The 19,072-nt window shown below is 45.3% G+C and overlaps 1 pseudogene; it reads left to right on the top strand.

The window, feature by feature from the left end:
• On the top strand, window positions 1-7,533 carry LOC119267311 (annotated as a pseudogene).
• Window positions 7,534-19,072: the final 11,539 nt, after the last annotated feature.

Raw genomic sequence — 19,072 nt, 5'->3', positions numbered from 1 at the left:
CCCAGTACTCTTTCCTCTCCTCTCCACTCACTCAACCTCTCTCGCCCCTCTCCCGGTCTCCCCTCCCCCGCCGCATCCGCTGCGCGTGACCACAAGCTCCTGCCGCAACCACGCGACTCTGCCCACCGACCACCGCATCTGTCGCATGCATCGGTGGTTGCCGCACGACGAAGGTCACGGCTGGTCCCGCGACGGCCTCGGCTGGAGGAGGACGATAGGTCCATAGCGACGGACGCTCAAGTAAGAGGAGCGACCCAATGGCGGCGGCCTCGAGCACGGGGATAAGTGCAGGCTGGGGATGCAGGAGAGGTGCAACGCGGGGTTTGGAGCTCCCACGAGCTGGGTGCGGCGCATCCGACGACGACAGACACAGGGACGCGTTGATCCGGGTGTGGGTGCTCAATTCGGTCCCGTTCTGGCCGGATCCGTGGCGGTGCTCATCTCCGGCGAGGTGGCCTGTGACTCGCGGGACGACGGCGGCGCAAGACCACAGGAGGGGCTCATCTCATGGGACATGGGCGCGAGGTCTTGTTGGCTTCGGTTGCCGGTGGCTTGACGCGGGGGTGGCCGGGGTCCGGCGCCATGGAGGCTCTTCGAGGACGAGGAAGCAGACAGCGACGACAACTTTGAGGCCGGCGGGGGCGCCGTCTCCGCGTTCGATGGTCGGGGTCTAACGCGGCCGCCGTTGGCTCCATACCCTACAGGTAATCCCCCCTGAATTTTACCCCTTGAAATTGCCATGATTATCCCACGGAGAGGCACAACCTTTTTCTTTTTGAGATTCAGAGTAGTAAAGCTACTCTGCTGAAACCACAAATTCAGAGATCATAAGCGGGTGAGGCAGTCCGGTACGTCAGCAATCCTCTCCTGGTCTTCCGAATTCCTGGCCAACGCTCCAAGCCCATCAGCAAGGGCATTGCACAATCTCCCCACACTGCTGATACTATGATCCAAGAAGTTTGTCGGTGCTTGCTTGATGTCTCTTAGTAGTCCATAGCAGGGGGAGAGGGACTGCTTCCCTGTCATCAGTTCCTTAATCCGAATTTGGCACTCAAGTTCCAAAATCACGGGGCTCCTGTAGACCCTCGACAGTGCGTGCAACCAAATAAGGGTTGCTTTTGCTTCGGCCTCCTCAACACTACGGCTAGGTGACGTATTCTGACAGATAGAAATAACAACATGCCCTCTGCTGTCCCTTGCGACAGCACCTGCAGAATATTCACCCGTTTCCTCCAAGTACGAGGCTACATAATTTACTTTGATTGATCCCAAGGCCGGCCCTGTCCAATGCAAGTGTTGCGTGGTGGGGCAGCGTGGCTGCTGTCGTGGTCGCAGCGGTAGGAATGCTCATGGGCGAAGAGGGCGCGTTGGCGATTGCCGGAGAGAGGGGAGCGGTGCTGGGTCTTGAGAGAGACAAGAGACGTGGGCGGCGGAGGCGGTGGTGTGGGGATCGAGTTGAGCGAGCGAGAGAGGAGGGAGACACGCGAGTGCGTAGGCCTATCTGTTGTAGCGATTTTTTGTTTCTGTGATTGCGGGGTGCGGATATCATGTTGTCTATTTCCTTTTTAATGAAGGCATTTGGGGGCGGGGGATTGTTTTTAGTTCGATGGAGGGGTTGGGTATCAGATGTTTGGGTAAGTATTGATTCTGTCCAGATATGTCGGGAGAGAACAGATGCAACAGTTTTTCTATATTAGTGAATGAAACCAGTTAAGCATTGGACAATGCATATCCTTGTTCTGAAACATTGCTACATGCATTTTTCACTCCTCTGAGATCACTTCCTCTGAAAACAAACAGAGTACTATAGGAACCCTGATAAGGTTGTTTTAGATTCAATTTAAATCACACCCTGAAAGCTGGCATGGCATTTGACTATATGGGCATTAATCTCCAGCAAAATACAATGCTCCTGTAATAGAAGGCTTTAACTCAAGATTAATGTAAACAAGAACGCAAGCCGAGTTCACCTAAACAACGACTAAAATAATACTCCCGCTGTCCCAAAATAAGTGTCTCAAGCTTAGTACAACTTTGTACTAAAGTTAGTACAAAGTTGAGACACTTATTTTGTGACGGAGGGAGTAGAAGACAATAAATCAGAACTTCCTATTGGGTTTTAGGCAATCAAGTTCAGGTGTAAACGACAACCACATGCATGCAGTAACTAAAGCAAGATCATCATGTGCCTATTCACTGTCAGTCTGAGGTGAGGAAAATGGAACAATGTAGGCATAACTGATAATGCCGTTTTTAAATTGATCACCTGGCCTTCTTTTTAGGCATAAAATAGATGGGCTTGTCAATGTGAAATGCACATATGTGAAATCTGGACATTTGCTCTGTCTTTTGTTGTTCTGATGCATGCAAATCTGTTCAGAAGCATATATATTATGCTTTGCTTTGCTGACATTCTATTTTGAACAATGGTTTGCTACAGTTATCATGCGGATAAGAGAACCAAAAACTACCACATTGATATCTGCTTCAGGAAAAATGGTAAGGCCAAGTTCATGTACATCTGATGCAGAATATGTTCTTTTGTAGTTTGATTATCTAATGATGTTGGAGCTGATACTGTACGCGCATATGAGTAGATATTCATGTTGTAGTCAGCTGAGTGTTGAAATTCAATGCAGATCCCCCATGGACACTAAGTGTTTGGGGTTCACTACATATTTTTCTTATTATCTACATGTCAGAATTAAATCTTTTTAATCAGTAGAAAGTCCCTCTATTCAGCCATTGAAAAGTTAAGCAAAGATTTGTCGAGATTGGATTGATACTATACTTCAATTAAAATTCCTTGGGTATCAGTTGATTCCATTCACCTTAATGGAAACCTACAAAAATGTTTTGATTCAGTGGCCTTTGTTAACATTTTACAGGAAAGTGAATTTGATAGTTATACCAGAGAGTTATTGTCTTAGTGGTCGTATCCTCCTAATTACATACTGATGCAAAGTATACCGTTGCTGTGTTATCAGGTTTGCACTGGAGCAAAAAGTGAACAGCAATGTAAACTCGCAGCTAGAAAGGTATTGCCTAGCTTTATTTCCTTTCATACATATCAGAGGTGAAAGGTTCAGAAATTGTAAATGTTTTCTACTTTCATTATGCTCTTATATCCAGAAGCTTGGCTTTCCTGCAAAATTCAAACTTTGAACTGAAATAAAACTTTGCTTTTTGGGAACCATGTGATCAAGTTAGATGAGATACCACGTGATGAGGTTACATATAATGAAATACATGATAGTGTACTGATATGAACAGGGCTTTGCGTTTATTGATCAAGTGAAAATGAGATGAATAAGCATCAATCTTGATGAGTCGTGATCTTATTAGCAGTTTAAGAAATAAAAGGGAAAAGGAAATTACTATATATATATTAACCTTTTTAGAGCGAGTGAAAAAATAGTGCTGATAAAATATACAAACCATATGCCCACCTTTTAGTGCATGTTTGTCATGGTTTACTCAGGCATATGAAAATGAAGATGTGCGTTGCATGTGCAAACTTTCTTTGGAAGTATCTTTTTTGTGTGTGGCCGTGGATTCTGGATAAGCATCACACTGATTCAAAACATTCTTTCAGGTCAAATATTTGACGATGTTTTCTTCTCCCAACCTGGCAAGGTATTGTACTACCTACATGCATAACTGGAAGGTGTGATTTTGCTGTCGATGGTTCTACTTGGTACTGATTGACATACATACATTGTTGGAACGTGAAACATGTAGTCAAGGAACAATCTTTGCAACGAACAATAGTGCATATGTAGAGTGCACCCTTTCCATTCTGGTGTGTTAAATATAGGTTCTTAACAGATGTCTCTTTGTCATAATGTGGATATTTGAACATGCGATGGCTGTATGATATATGTGTAAGCTGTGTTCAAATAATACCTCGCTGTCTGGGGATCAGCGCCGGCTCAGGGTTCCTGAAGGGGATCGTCGCCGGATCATGGACGTGACCTCAAAGGGTTCAGCGGCGGATCAGGGGATCGGCATGAGGCTCTAGAAGGGGATCACCGCCTCCATCCTGAATGTGATCGGCGGTGGGTTCTAAACGGATCGGCGACGTCTCCTCAAGCGGATCTTGATGTGTGAGGGCGGCAACGAAGGGATGGAGGGCGGCCGCGAACGAGGGCAGTGAGTCGGGCGTAGTCAGGCGTGCGAGTGGAGGACAGGAGAGTCGTGCGTGCGATTGGTTTAGGTTTTTTTTTGCTGGTTAATTTTTGTATGTTTTTTTTTCGTTGGTTAATTTTCATAGGTTCTTTTTCCTTCGCTTGTAGATGGGTGCGACGGGAGGTGCGGCCCTGTACTGCATGGGGGCATCGGGACGTGTTTTTTTGGGTTTGACGCGGCTAACAGTGAGGTGGGATGAGGGACGAAAAAAAACCATGATAGGTGGGACAAAAATTAACCGCGGAGACTACCAACTGAGACATTAGGAGTAGAGATCCCTACTAATATGGATAAAATAAAGGACTGATACTACAGATGTAGGCATTCTTCATCTCTACTAAAATATATTCTTCATTATGTGGTTATTCACCTGTAATAAATCACCCCTGCATACCTACCCGCTTTTCTTCTGTCACAACTCACATTCATAAGCAGTCTTACTTCTTAGGCAAGCTCTGTCTTTTACTATTCTCTTTATCTGCATTTTTTCTTGACTCGGCATATTTACTTTTTTCGGTTATACCTTTGTACTACACTGAATCTAGGAAATATAAAGTAGATGAATGATGTGTTTATTCCTGTGTATACTATTTGACCTTCAATTATGTTTACTTTCAGGAGTAAGAAGTCAGTTGGAGTGAGAAGTGAGACAAGTACAATGAGCTCAAGTGATTCATTCACCAAGCTGGTAAACGCATAAACTTCAAAAAAATCATCTCAATAAGGTATGCAAGTAATTTATTTTGGGTGTTTGAATTGCCACATTTTGGGTTTTGTTTTCAGTCCATTATATATTCTAGGGACAAACTTCATCTCATTTCTTAGACCAAATAATATTTAACTACAGGATCAGATTCGCGTAAAGTAATTTGCAATGTTTATTCGATTTTGTGCATGACAAGGGGCAAGTAGAATTTTTTCTGTATGCACTTAGCAAGATTAAAATAACATGCACAAAGTGAATCAAGTGTGTTCAACAAGCAATTTAAAAGTGAAAGTAGATAAACAACTTACTGATCCACATAGAAGAGTGCCGAGTATTGAGATTTGATTTGCCGCATTGCAATGGTCCGCTATGGTCCTGCAGTAATATGTGTATGACAGCAAAAGGATCTTCAAATTAGTATGTACACTTAACTTATCCATTATAATTCGATATATTATATGAGATAACTTGAACATCTTTAGAAACCAGTGTGAAAAAAATATAGCAGCCAAATCGCATTACAATACTATTACGTGTGGATTTTCATATGCACATTCCCAGACGCTACAAACTTGATTAGAGCCGAAAGCAAGGAAATGCACATCACAGTTGCAATGACGCTAGGAGAAGCCTCTCCACATCTGCATGTTGAGAGACTTGAGCTATTAATTTTGCAGGCACTCCACACAAGCACATGCATGTTAAGTGAGGGTATACGTTATCATTTTGGGTATGATTGAATGGAAATACCTGTTCATGTCATCCTCTGATCCACTGATCCAAATCATCCTGCAAAGCTCATGCATAATGGTTTAGGAAATAAGGTATAGATGCTCAAAGGACAAGATTGATAGCTAACAAATAGTTGATGCTTACAATTAGCCTGTGGTCTCCTCCTCCAACATGTGTTTCCTGTTTGAGCGTTGTGAAAGGTCAGGAGGTCCAAGCAGGTCAAGGCGATGGCGACCTTTGACTTTGGAAATGCAAACCCCCTCTCGGTGGCCCTCTCCACAACATCATCCAACATATTGACGTTTAGCTGACAGAAAGGAACTATACACATTTAGCTAGGAAATCTAGGAACAAGAAAATAGACCGGTCGGCATGTTAAGGATAAAGAATGCACTAACTTTCAAACTGTTTTGATGCCTGACCACATATATTGTCAACATGGAAATTCTGGTTTCTGAAATCAGTTTCCTTGCTCAGTAGAACACCTATTATGAAATCTGTTTGTTCTAGAGCCGAGTGCAGACATCACTTTTGTTAACCGTGATGCTATAATACTCGGGAAAATTGTGTTATTAGGAAATTGGTCAAGGCATATAGCTCCATCTATGCTCCCACAGACATAAGATGATGGGACTATTATAAACAAATTCATCTTGTTTTCTACAGTTTTGAAATCTGTAATGCAATGTTTCACTTGTTTGGTCCTCTCTTTTTCATACAATGTTCTTGGTTTGTGTCTTCGACAATGCACAGGCAGTAAACTGCATGCATTACAACCTTAGATTAGTAAGTTGTAACTTTTGCAGCCAATAAAAATATAGGTAATTAACACAATCAACCTTAGATTAGATGTTTTGTATGTGTCATCAATGCACTCACTCACTGGATTATTACTTATTTTGGCCTACAAACTGTTGTTTAAATGTTTATCATGCATACATCTTCCATTATAATTCTGGTAATCCTTTGCTCCCTTCATTTTAACTAAACCTTTTCTTCAGATCTGTGAAAGCCATATAATTTGCATGCTCCAATTTTAATTTTAACTATAATGGAACAGGTTACTTTTCTGGTTTCATTTTAACTATCATGGAACAGGTTACTTTTCTGGTTTAGTGTATCTTTTTGGATCTACCTTGTACTAAGCGCAATTGCTTTATTATAAACCATTGATCCAAAATGCATAGTGCATCTTATTGTTCGGCGAAAAACTTTCCTGGTTGACACTATAGCTAAACCATCTTTTCACAAAATCCTGCTATTCTCTCTGTACATTTGCTTCACTTATTTTGTTGTCTCAGTTTGATAATTCGGTTATGGTTGAAAAATGTAAAAAGATTAGTGTCCTGTTTATTGTGTTTCCGTGTGAACTTGTTCTAAACAGCACGTGCTGAACCTTATGGTTTGCAGTTTTGTCAGAGATATGTTTTGCTAGGCTGGAAGCTTGCGAGATCTTAAGATTATCCTAATTGCTTCTACATAGAAGGTGCATCCATCGCATGGTTCCAAATGTCTCATTGATCCAAAATGCATAGTGCATCTATTTGCTTTCCTGGTTGACACTATAGCTAAACCATTGCTTCACGAAATCATGCTATTCTCTCTGTACATTTGCTTCACTTATTATGTTTGGTCAATTTGTTATTTCGGTTATGGTTGAAAAATGCAAAAAGATTAGCTGTTTTACTTATTCTGAACCTTACGTGCTGCTGTTTTACTTTGCAGTTTTGGTTGGCTGATAGCTTGCAAGATCTTCATATTCTACATAGAAGGTGCAGTGTGATGTGATGCATATGGAACTGGTATTACTTTGCAGTATGGAACTGGCGGTGGGTGTATGAAATGTGATGGCTGTAACATTATACCTAATTTCTTATCAGTTCATGATATGGCTGTTTGAAATGTGATACCTGGACGTGAGTGTCTTTGGCACGGGATCCTGGACGCCTCCGGCGGCGGCTGGTGAAAGGGATAGCCGGATCCTGGACGTCTTCGGCGACGGGTCCTGGAAGGGATCGGCGCCGGATCCTGGAAGCGTTCGGCGGAGGGTCCTCAACTGGACATGCACCGGATCAGTGGAGGCCGGATCAGTGGAGACCAGTGGCGGATTAGTGCCAGGGCGGCAGCGAAGGGATGGAGCGGCGGCGGTGAAGGGATGAAGAGCGGCGGCGGGCGAATGAAGGCACAGACTCGGGTGTCTGTTTCTCGCTCGAGGGCACGAGACCTCGCTCGTACGTGTGGGGGATTGGTTTGCAATTTTTTTCGTTGGTTAATTTTTGCCAGGTTTTTTTTCATTGGTTAATTTTCGCCGGTTTGTTCGTGTTAGATGGGTGCGAAGGGAGGTTAGGCGCGTGGGGGCGGATGTGGGACTCGGCCCTGAGGGTTTTTCTTGTTTCATCGCGGCTGAGCGGGAGGTGGGAGCAGGTACCAAAAAAGACCAGGTGAGGTGGGACGAAAATTAAACCCGGAACGCGACCTACCAACTGAGATATTAGGAGTAGAGATGAATAATATAAATTAGTTAATAATTAACTATGTTTGAGAAACTCACATAGCGGTAGAATTGGAGGCGTATCAACAAGGACCCAAATGTCCATATTGTCTTGTCGATGTCAGGATCACCAAGATTCATGGTGACAAGCATACCCTCATCAAAACCATACATCTTGCAAAATGCTTCCCAATTTTTGCAACCAAAATGGGTTACGCTCCTAGAATTATACAGATTTACTTCAAAATCCACATCATGATGAGTTCTTAGGTGAATTTTCTTTGTTTCATAATAACTTTCATGGTCTTTAAAATCCATACTCTCCAAGACACAGCGTCTTGCATGGCATGGGATAAGCTATACTCGAATTGTAAAAGATGAAAATAACACGTTGAAATAGTTGAAGTCATGCTTAATTATGAAAAAAAACACTTGTCGTCATTGTGTACCGTTTCAACTTCGAAGGTCTCCTCAAGCTTAATGCTGAAGCGCCGATCATCGTCCAGGTGAGGCCTGTCGCACAGACCTCGATCGTCGTGGCACCAGCCGCACTCCCTCGGGAGACTTTCATCGTCCGATGACGACATTTCCTACGTTCATAATTCAAAACTACATCATCTCTTGCGTCCGATGACTTGTGCATTTTCAGCCAGGCCCAGTCGAGTTGGCCTAAAAACATTTCTTTCTTTAAGCCTGCTACATCCATCTCAAGTATTTATGGTCAAGGGTTAGCATGGCCATCCAAATAGAAGTTTGTGATATTGCCTAGGTGTTTTGGGATGGAACCTGTTAGTGTATTGTTGCTAGGTGTTTTGGGATGAAAGCAGTAGCTTCCTTGCAAACCACAAAAGACAAAGGAAAAGGGGTGAAAAAGGGGAGATGGTTAGCTTTGATGAGCAGGCAGCATCTTCCTAACCCCTTCTTCTTGTATCCTCTCACTATCTCTCTCACACACATGGCAAGCAAGGGTGTCTGAGTGTGTGAAAAAAAATACTAAACTAATCCAACCACTAAAGCACTAGATCACTACTATTGGTTGATATCAAGATACATGCTGATTAATTTTTGTTTCTGTTGAGAATCGGGCACCTTCTAAGTCAAGAAAATTAGGCATGACCTTTGCTAATTTTCTTGATCTAGGAGTGCCCCAATCTTAACCGAAACGGAAATTAATCAACATTTCAGGAGAAAGGGGTAACGAAGTGATGGGGCAAATGTGCCAGGCACCACAATGTGATCACAGAAACAAAGCAGCACCACTGGTGTTGGATTCACAGTGTAAATGATGGATGAAAAGGCCACAGACCATATGGTCCTTTTCTTTCATATGGACAAAATAAAAGTTCACATGAATGGCTACTTGACTGAATGGTGCCAGGTAAACAAACTCTCAAAGTCCATATCCATAACAAAATATAGCAAAATATTGAAACCTTTGGTAAGCATTATATTACAAAAAAAAGATATGCAGTACTATACAATATCCATAACCAGAAAACAAGACATGCATATTCTTACGCAGAGTAAAATAGTCATGCATTCTTGGCAGTTGTCTCATCATCATATCATAAGAAAAATTCTTATTCTTATTCTTATTTACTCCTTGCATTTTCATTCTTCTTCTTACTGTCACACGAGACAAATTCCTTTTCATGCTTGAGGGAGTCCTGGATTAGGGGGTGTTCGGATAGCCGAACTATACCTTCAGCTGGACTCCCGGACTATGAAGATACAAGATTGAAGACTCCGTCCCGCGTCTGAAAGGGACTTTCCTTGGTGTGGAAGGCAAGCTTGGCGATACGGATATGCAGATCTCCTACCATTGTAACCGACTCTATGTAACCCTAACCCTATCCCGTGTCTATATAAACCGGAGGATTTTAGTCCGTAGGACAACATACACATCAACAATCATACCATAGGCTAGCTTCTAGGGTTTAGCCTCTCTGATCTCGTGGTAGATCTACTCTTGTACTACCCATATCATCAATATTAATCAAGTAGGACGTAGGGTTTTACCTCCATCGAGAGGGCCCGAACCTGGGTAAAACTTCGTGTCCCTTGCCTCCTGTTACCATCCGGCCTAGATGCACAGTTCGGGACCCCCCTACCCGAGATCCGCCGATTTTGACACCGACATTGATGCTTTCATTGAGAGTTCCTCTGTGCCGTCGCCGTCAGGCCCAATGGCTCCTACGATTATCAATGGCGATGCAGTCCAGGGTGAGACCTTTCTCCCCGGACAGATCTTCGTCTTTGGCAGCTTCGCACTGCGGGCCAATTCACTTGGCCATCTAGAGCAGATCGAAAGCTACGCCCCTGGCCGTTAGGTCAGATTCGAAAATTTAAACTACACGGCTGACATCCGCGGGGACTTGATCTTCGACGGACTCAAACCACCACCGAGCGCGCCGCACTGTCACGATGAGCATGATCTAGCTCTGCCGCCGAACAGTGCCCTGGAGGCCACACCGCATCGGCTCTGACCCTTAGTTCGGAGCCAACCGCGCCGATCGAGGATGGGCGGTTGGACGCCACCTCGGGGGCTGTGATTGTTGGAAATATGCCCTAGAGGCAATAATAAAAGTATTATTATATTTCAATGTTCATGATAAATGTCTTTTATTCATGCTATAACTATATTATCCGGAAATCGTAATACACGTGTGAATACTTAGACCACAATATGTCCCTGGTGAGCCTCTAGTTGACTAGCTCGTTGTGATCAACAGATAGTCATGGTTTCCTGACTATGGACATTGGATGTCGTTGATAACGGGATCACATCATTAGGAGAATGATGTGATGGACAAGACCCAATCCTAAGCATAGCATAAAAGATCGTGTAGTTCGTTTTGCTAGAGCTTTGCCAGTGTCAAGTATCTCTTCCTTCGACCATGAGATCGTGTAACTCCCGGATACCGTAAGAGTGCCTTGGGTGTATCAAACGTCACAACGTAACTGGGTGACTATAAAGGTGTATTACAGGTATCTCCGAAAGTATCTGTTGGGTTGACACGGATCGAGACTGGGATTTGTCACTCTGTATGACGGAGAGGTATCTCTGGGCCCACTCGGTAATGCATCATCATAATGAGCTCAATGTGACCAAGGTGTTGGACACGGGATCATGCATTACGGTACGAGTAAAGTGACTTGCCGGTAACGAGACTGAACAAGGTATTGGGATACCGATGATCGAGTCTCGGGCAAGTAACGTACCGATTGACAAAGGGAATTGCATACAGGGTTTGATCGAATCCTCGACATCGTGGTTCATCCGATGACAACATCAAGGAGCATGTGGGAGCCATCATGGGTATCCAGATCCCGCTGTTGGTTATTGACTGAGAGCGTCTCGGTCATGTCTGCATGTCTCCCGAACCCGTAGGGTCTACACACTTAAGGTTCGGTGACGCTAGGGTTATTAGGAAGACTAGTATGTGACTACCGAATGTTGTTCGGAGTCCCGGATGGGATCCTGGACGTCACGAGGAGCTCCGGAAGGGTCCGGAGGTAAAGATTTATATATGGGAAGTTGTCAAACAGACACCGGGAAGTTTCGGGGTCATACCGGTATTGTACCGGGGCCACCGGAAGAGTTCCGGGGGGTCCACCGGGAGGGGCCACCCCTCCCGGGGGGCCACATGGGATGCGTGGGGCAGGGAGCCAGCCCCTGGTGGGCTGGCCGCACCCCCTCCCTTGGGCCCATGCGCCTAGGGTTGAGGGGGGAACCCTAGAGGGGGCGCCCCCCTTGGCTTGGGGGGCAAGCCACCCTCTCCCCTCTCCCCTAGGCCGCCGCACCCCCCCTAGATGGGTTCTAGGGGGGCGGCCCCTTCTCCCTTCCCCCTATAATTAGAGGGGTGAGGGGAGGGCAGCCGTACCACCCTCCAAGGCGCAGCCCTCCCCTCCCCAACACCTCTCCTCCTCCGTTGTGTGCTTGGCGAAGCCCTGTCGGAGTACTGCCTCTCCACCATCACCACGCCGTCGTGCTGACGGTGGAGCTGTCTTCCTCAACCTCTCCTTCCCCCTTGCTGGATCAAGAAGGAGGAGACGTCTCCCGTCCCGTACGTGTGTTGAACGCGGAGGTGCTGTCCGTTCAGCACTTGGTCATCGGTGATTCGAATCACGTCGAGTACGACTACATCATCACCTTGCAAGCTTCCGCACGCGATCTACAAGTGGTATGTAGATGCTAACTCTCTCCCTTGACCTCGTTGCTTAGATGAACTCATAGATGGATCTTAGTGAAACCGTAGGAAATTTTTTAATTTTCTGCAACGTTCCCCAACAGTGGCATCATGAGCTAGGTCTATGTGTAGTTCTCTTTGCACGAGTAGAACACAATTTTGTTGTGGGCGTGGATTTTGTCATCTTACTTGCCTCTACTAGTCTTTTCTTGCTCAACGGTATTGTGGGATGAAGCGGCCCGGACCAACCTTACACGTACGCTTACGTGAGACCGGTTCCACTGACTGACATGCACTAGTTGCATAAGGTGGCTGGCGGGTGTCTGTCTCTCCCACTTTAGTTGGAGCGGAATCGATGAACAGGGCCCTTATGAAGGGTAAATAGAAGTTGACAAAATCACGTTGTGGTGATTCGTAGGTAAGAAAACGTTCTTGCTAGAACCCAATTGCAGCCACGTAAAAGATGCAACAACAATTAGAGGACGTCTAACTTGTTTTTGCAGCGATTGATCATGTGATGTGATATGGCCAGAAGTTGTGATGAATGATGAATTGTGATGTATGAGATCATGTTCTTTGTAATAGGATTCACGACTTGCATGTCGATGAGTATGACAACCGGCAGGAGCCATAGGAGTTGTCTTTATTTTTTGTATGACCTGCGTGTCATTGAATAACGCCATGTAAACTACTTTACTTTATTGCTAAACGTTAGTCATAGAAGTAGAAGTAGTCGTTGGCGTGACAACTTCATGAAGACACGATGATGGAGATCATGATGATGGAGATCATGGTGTCAAGCCGGTGACAAGATGATCATGGAGCCCCGAAGATGAAGATCAATGGAGCTAAATGATATTGGCCATATCATGTCACAACTATATAATTGCATGTGATGTTTATTATGTATTATGCATCTTGTTTACTTAGGACGACGATAGTAAATAAGATGATCCCTTATAAAATTTCAAGAAGTGTTCTCCCCTAATTGTGCACCGTTGCTACAGTTCGTCGCTTCTAAGCACCACGTGATGATCGGGTGTGATGGATTCTTACGTTCACATACAACGGGTGTAAGACAGTTTTACACAGCGAAAACACTTAGGGTTAACTTGACGAGCCTAGCATGTGCAGACATGGCCTCGGAACACGGAGACCGAAAGGTCGAACACGAATCGTATGGAAGATACGATCAACATGAGAATGTTCACCGACGATGACTAGTCCGTCTCACGTGATGATCGGACACGGGCTAGTCGACTCGGATCGTGTAACACTTAGATGACTAGAGGGATGTCTAATCTAAGTGGGAGTTCATAATTTGATTAGAACTTTATTATCATGAACTTAGTCTAAAACCTTTGCAAATATGTCTTGTAGATCAATGGCCAACGCTAATGTCAACATGAACTTCAACGCGTTCCTAGAGAAAACCAAGCTGAAAGATGATGGCAGCAACTATACGGACTGGGTCCGGAACCTGAGGATCATCCTCATAGCTGCCAGGAAACAATATGTCCTAGAAGGACCGCTAGGTGACGCTCCCGTCCCAGAGAACCAAGACATTATGAATGCTTGACAGTCTCGTGCTGATGATTACTCCCTCGTTCAGTGCGGCATGCTTTACAGCTTAGAACCGGGGCTCCAAAAGCGTTTTGAGCACCACGGAGCATATTAGATGTTCGAAGAGCTGAAACTAGTTTTTCAAGCTCATGCCTGGGTCGAGAGATATGATGTCTCCGACAAGTTCTACAGTTGTAAGATGGAGGAAAACAGTTCTGTCAGTGAGCACATCCTGAAGATGTCTGGGTTGCACAACCGTATGACCCAGCTGAACATTAACCTCCCAGATGAGGCGGTCATTGACAGAATCCTCCAGTCGCTCCCACCAAGCTACAAGAGCTTTGTGATGAACTACAACATGCAGGGGATGGAAAAGACCATTCCTGAAGTGTTCTCGATGCTGAAGTCAGCAGAGGCTGAAATCAAGAAAGAACATCAAGTGTTGATGGTCAATAAGACCACTAAGTTCAAGAAGGGCAAGGGTAAGAAGAACTTCAAGAAGGACGGCAAAGATGTTGCCGCGCCTGGTAAGCCAGTTACCGGGAAGAAGTCAAAGAATGGACCCAAGCCTGAGACTGAGTGCTTTTATTGCAAGGGGAAGGGTCACTGGAAGCGGAACTGCCCCAAATACTTAGCAGATAAGAAGGCCGGCAACACCAAAGGTATATTTGATATACATGTGATTGATGTGTACCTTACCAGTACTCGTAGTAACTCCTGGGTATTTGATACCGGTGCCGTTGCTCATATTTGTAACTCACAGCAGGAGCTGCGGAATAAACGGAGACTGGCGAAGGACGATGTGACGATGCGCGTCGGGAATGGTTCTAGAGTCGATGTGATCGCCGTCGGCACGCTGCCTCTACATTTACCTACGGGATTAGTTTTGAACCTTAATAATTGTTATTTAGTGCCAAGTTTGAGCATGAACATTGTATCTGGATCTCGTTTAATACGAGATGGCTACTCATTTAAGTCTGAGAATAATGGTTGTTCGATTTATATGAGAGATATGTTTTATGGTCATGCTCCGATGGTCAATGGTTTATTCTTAATGAATCTCGAGCGTAATATTACACATGTTCATAGTGTAGATGCCAAAAGATTTAAAGTTGATAACGATAGTCCCACATACTTGTGGCACTGCCGCCTTGGTCACATTGGTGTCAAGCGCATGAAGAAGCTCCATGCCGATGGACTTTTAGAGTCTCTTGATTATGAATCGTTTGACACGTGCGAACCATGCCTTTTGGGCAAAATGACCAAGACTCCGTTCTCCAGAACAATGGAGCGAGCAACCAACTTGTTGGAAATCATACATACCGATGTGTGCGGTCCAATGAGCGTTGAGGCTCGCGGAGGATATCGTTATGTTCTCACTCTCACAGATGACTTGAGTAGATATGGGTATGTCTACTTAATGAAACACAAGTCTGAGACCTTTGAAAAGTTCAAGGAATTTCAGAATGAGGTAGAGAATCAACGTGACCGAAAGATAAAATTCTTACGATCAGATCGTGGAGGAGAATACTTAAGTCATGAATTTGGTACACACTTAAGGAAATGTGGAATCGTTTCACAGCTCACGCCGCCTGGAACACCTCAGCGAAACGGTGTGTCCGAACGTCGTAATCGCACCCTATTGGATATGGTGCGGTCTATGATGTCTCTTACCGATTTACCGCTATCATTTTGGGGATACGCTCTAGAGACAACTACATTCACTTTAAATAGGGCACCGTCTAAATCCGTTGAGACGACACCGTATGAATTATGGTTTGGAAAGAAACCTAAGCTGTCGTTTCTAAAAGTTTGGGGATGCGATGCTTATGTCAAGAAACTTCAACCTGAAAAGCTCGAACCCAAGTCGGAAAAATGCGTATTCATAGGATACCCTAAGGAAACTGTCGGGTATACCTTCTACTTAAGATCCGAAGGCAAGATCTTTGTTGCCAAGAACGGATGCTTTCTGGAAAAAGAGTTTCTCTCGAAAGAAGTAAGTGGGAGGAAAGTAGAACTCGATGAAGTACTACCTCTTGAGCGGGAAAGTGGCGCAGCGCAGGAAACCGTTCCTGTGATGCCCACACCAACTGAAGAGGAAAACAATGATGATGATCAAGGTACTTCGGATCAAGTTACTGCTGAACTTCGTAGGTCCACAAGGACACGTTCCGCACCAGAGTGGTACGGCAACCCTGTCCTGGAAATCATGTTGTTAGACAACAATGAACCTTCGAACTATGAAGAAGCGATGGCGGTCCCGGATTCCAACAAATGGCTTGAAGCCATGAAATCCGAGATAGAATCCATGTATGAAAACAAAGTATGGACTTTGACAGACTTGCCCGATGATCGGCGAGCGATAGAAAACAAATGGATTTTTAAGAAGAAGACGGACGCGGATGGTAATGTTACAATCTATAAGGCTCGACTTGTCGCTAAGGGTTATCGACAAGTTCAAGGGATTGACTACGACGTGACTTTCTCTCCCGTAGCGAAGCTGAAGTCCGTCCGAATCATGTTAGCAATTGCCGCATACTATGATTATGAGATATGGCAAATGGACGTCAAAACGGCATTCCTTAACGGGCATCTTAAGGAAGAACTGTATATGATGCAGCTGGAAGGTTTTGTCGATCCTCGGAACGCTAACAAAGTATGCAAGCTCCAGCGATCCATTTATGGACTGGTGCAAGCATCTCGGAGTTGGAACATTCGCTTTGATGAGATGATCAAAGCGTTTGGGTTTATGCAGACTTATGGAGAAGCCTGCGTTTACAAGAAAGTGAGTGGGAGCTCTGTAGCATTTCTCATATTATATGTAGATGACATACTCTTGATGGGAAATAATATAGAATTTCTGGACAGCATTAAGGCCTACTTGAATAAGTGTTTTTCAATGAAGGACCTTGGAGAAGCTGCTTATATATTAGGCATCAAGATCTATAGAGATAGATCGAGACGCCTCATAGGTCTTTCACAAAGCACATACCTTGATAAGATTTTGAAGAGATTCAGAATGGATCAGTCCAAGAAGGGGTTCTTGCCTATGTTACAAGGTGTGAGACTGAGCACAGCTCAGTCACCGACCACGGCAAAAGATAAAGAAGAGATGAGTGTCATCCCCTATGCTTCAGCCATAGGATCTATTATGTATGCCATGCTGTGTACCAGACCCGATGTAAACCTTGCCGTAAGTTTGGTAGCAAGATACCAAAGTAATCCCGGCAAGGAACACTGGACAGCGGTCAAGAATATCCTGAAGTACCTGAAAAGGACGAAGGACATGTTTCTCATTTATGGAGGAGACGAAGAGCTCGTCGTAAAGGGTTACGTCGATGCTAGCTTCGACTCAGATCTGGATGACTCTAAGTCACAAACCGGATACGTGTATATGTTGAATGGTGGAGTAGTAAGCTGGTGCAGCTGCAAGAAGAGCGTCGTGGCGGGATCTACGTGTGAAGCGGAGTACATGGCAGCCTCGGAGGCAGCGCATGAAGCGATTTGGGTGAAGGAGTTCATCACCGACCTAGGAGTCATACCCAATGCGTCGGGGCCGATCAAACTCTTCTGTGACAACACTGGAGCTATTGCCCTCGCCAAGGAGCCCAGGTTTCACAAGAAGACCAGGCACATCAAGCGTCGTTTCAACTCCATCCGTGAAAATGTTCAAGATGGAGACATAGAGATTTGCAAAGTGCACACGGATCTGAATGTCGCAGATCCGCTGACTAAACCTCTCTCGCGTGCAAAACATGATCAACACCAGAACTCTATGGGTGTTCGATTCATCACAATGTAACTAGATTGGTGACTCTAGTGCAAGTGGGAGACTGTTGGAAATATGCCCTAGAGGCAATAATAAAAGTATTATTATATTTCAATGTTCATGATAAATGTCTTTTATTCATGCTATAACTGTATTATCCGGAAATCGTAATACACGTGTGAATACTTAGACCACAATGTGTCCCTGGTGAGCCTCTAGTTGACCAGCTCGTTGTGATCAACAGATAGTCATGGTTTCCTGACTATGGACATTGGATGTCGTTGATAACGGGATCACATCATTAGGAGAATGATGTGATGGACAAGACCCAATCCTAAGCATAGCATAAAAGATCGTGTAGTTCGTTTTGCTAGAGCTTTGCCAGTGTCAAGTATCTCTTCCTTCGACCATGAGATCGTGTAACTCCCGGATACCGTAAGAGTGCCTTGGGTGTATCAAACGTCACAACGTAACTGGGTGACTATAAAGGTGCATTACAGGTATCTCCGAAAGTATCTGTTGGGTTGACACGGATCGAGACTGGGATTTGTCACTCCGTATGACAGAGAGGTATCTCTGGGCCCACTCGGTAATGCATCATCATAATGAGCTCAATGTGACCAAGGTGTTGGACACGGGATCATGCATTACGGTACGAGTAAAGTGACTTGCCGGTAACGAGACTGAACAAGGTATTGGGATACCGACGATCGAGTCTAGGGCAAGTAACGTACCGATTGACAAAGGGAATTGCATACAGGGTTTGATCGAATCCTCGACATCGTGGTTCATCCGATGACAACATCGAGGAGCATGTGGGAGCCATCATGGGTATCCAGATCCCGCTGTTGGTTATTGACTGAGAGCGTCTCGGTCATGTCTGCATGTCTCCCGAACCCGTAGGGTCTACACACTTAAGGTTCGGTGACGCTAGGGTTATTAGGAAGACTAGTATGTGACTACCGAATGTTGTTCGGATTCCCGGATGGGATCCTGGACGTCACGAGGAGCTCCGGAAGGGTCCGGAGGTAAAGATTTATATATGGGAAGTTGTCAAACAGACACCAGGAAGTTTCGGGGTCATACCGGTATTGTACCGGGGCCACCGGAAGAGTTCCGAGGGGTCCACCGGGAGGGGCCACCCCTCCCGGGGGGCCACATGGGCTGCGTGGGGCAGGGAGCTAGCCCCTGGTGGGCTGGCCGCACCCCCTCCCTTGGGCCCATGTGCCTAGGGTTGAGGGGGGAACCCTAGAGGGGGCGCCCCCCTTGGCTTGGGGGGCAAGCCACCCTCTCCCCTCTCCCCTAGGCCGCCACACCCCCCCGTAGATGGGTTCTAGGGGGCCGGCCCCCTTCTCCCTCCCCCCTATAAATAGAGGGGTGAGGGGAGGGCAGCCGTACCACCCTCCAAGGCGCAGCCCTCCCCTCCCCAACAC

Source organism: Triticum dicoccoides, chromosome 3A, assembly GCF_002162155.2.
Source record: "Triticum dicoccoides isolate Atlit2015 ecotype Zavitan chromosome 3A, WEW_v2.0, whole genome shotgun sequence".
Taxonomy (NCBI): Eukaryota; Viridiplantae; Streptophyta; class Magnoliopsida; order Poales; family Poaceae; genus Triticum; species Triticum dicoccoides.
Note: the sequence above shows the minus strand (reverse complement) of the source record. Positions and strands in the feature narration are given on the sequence as shown.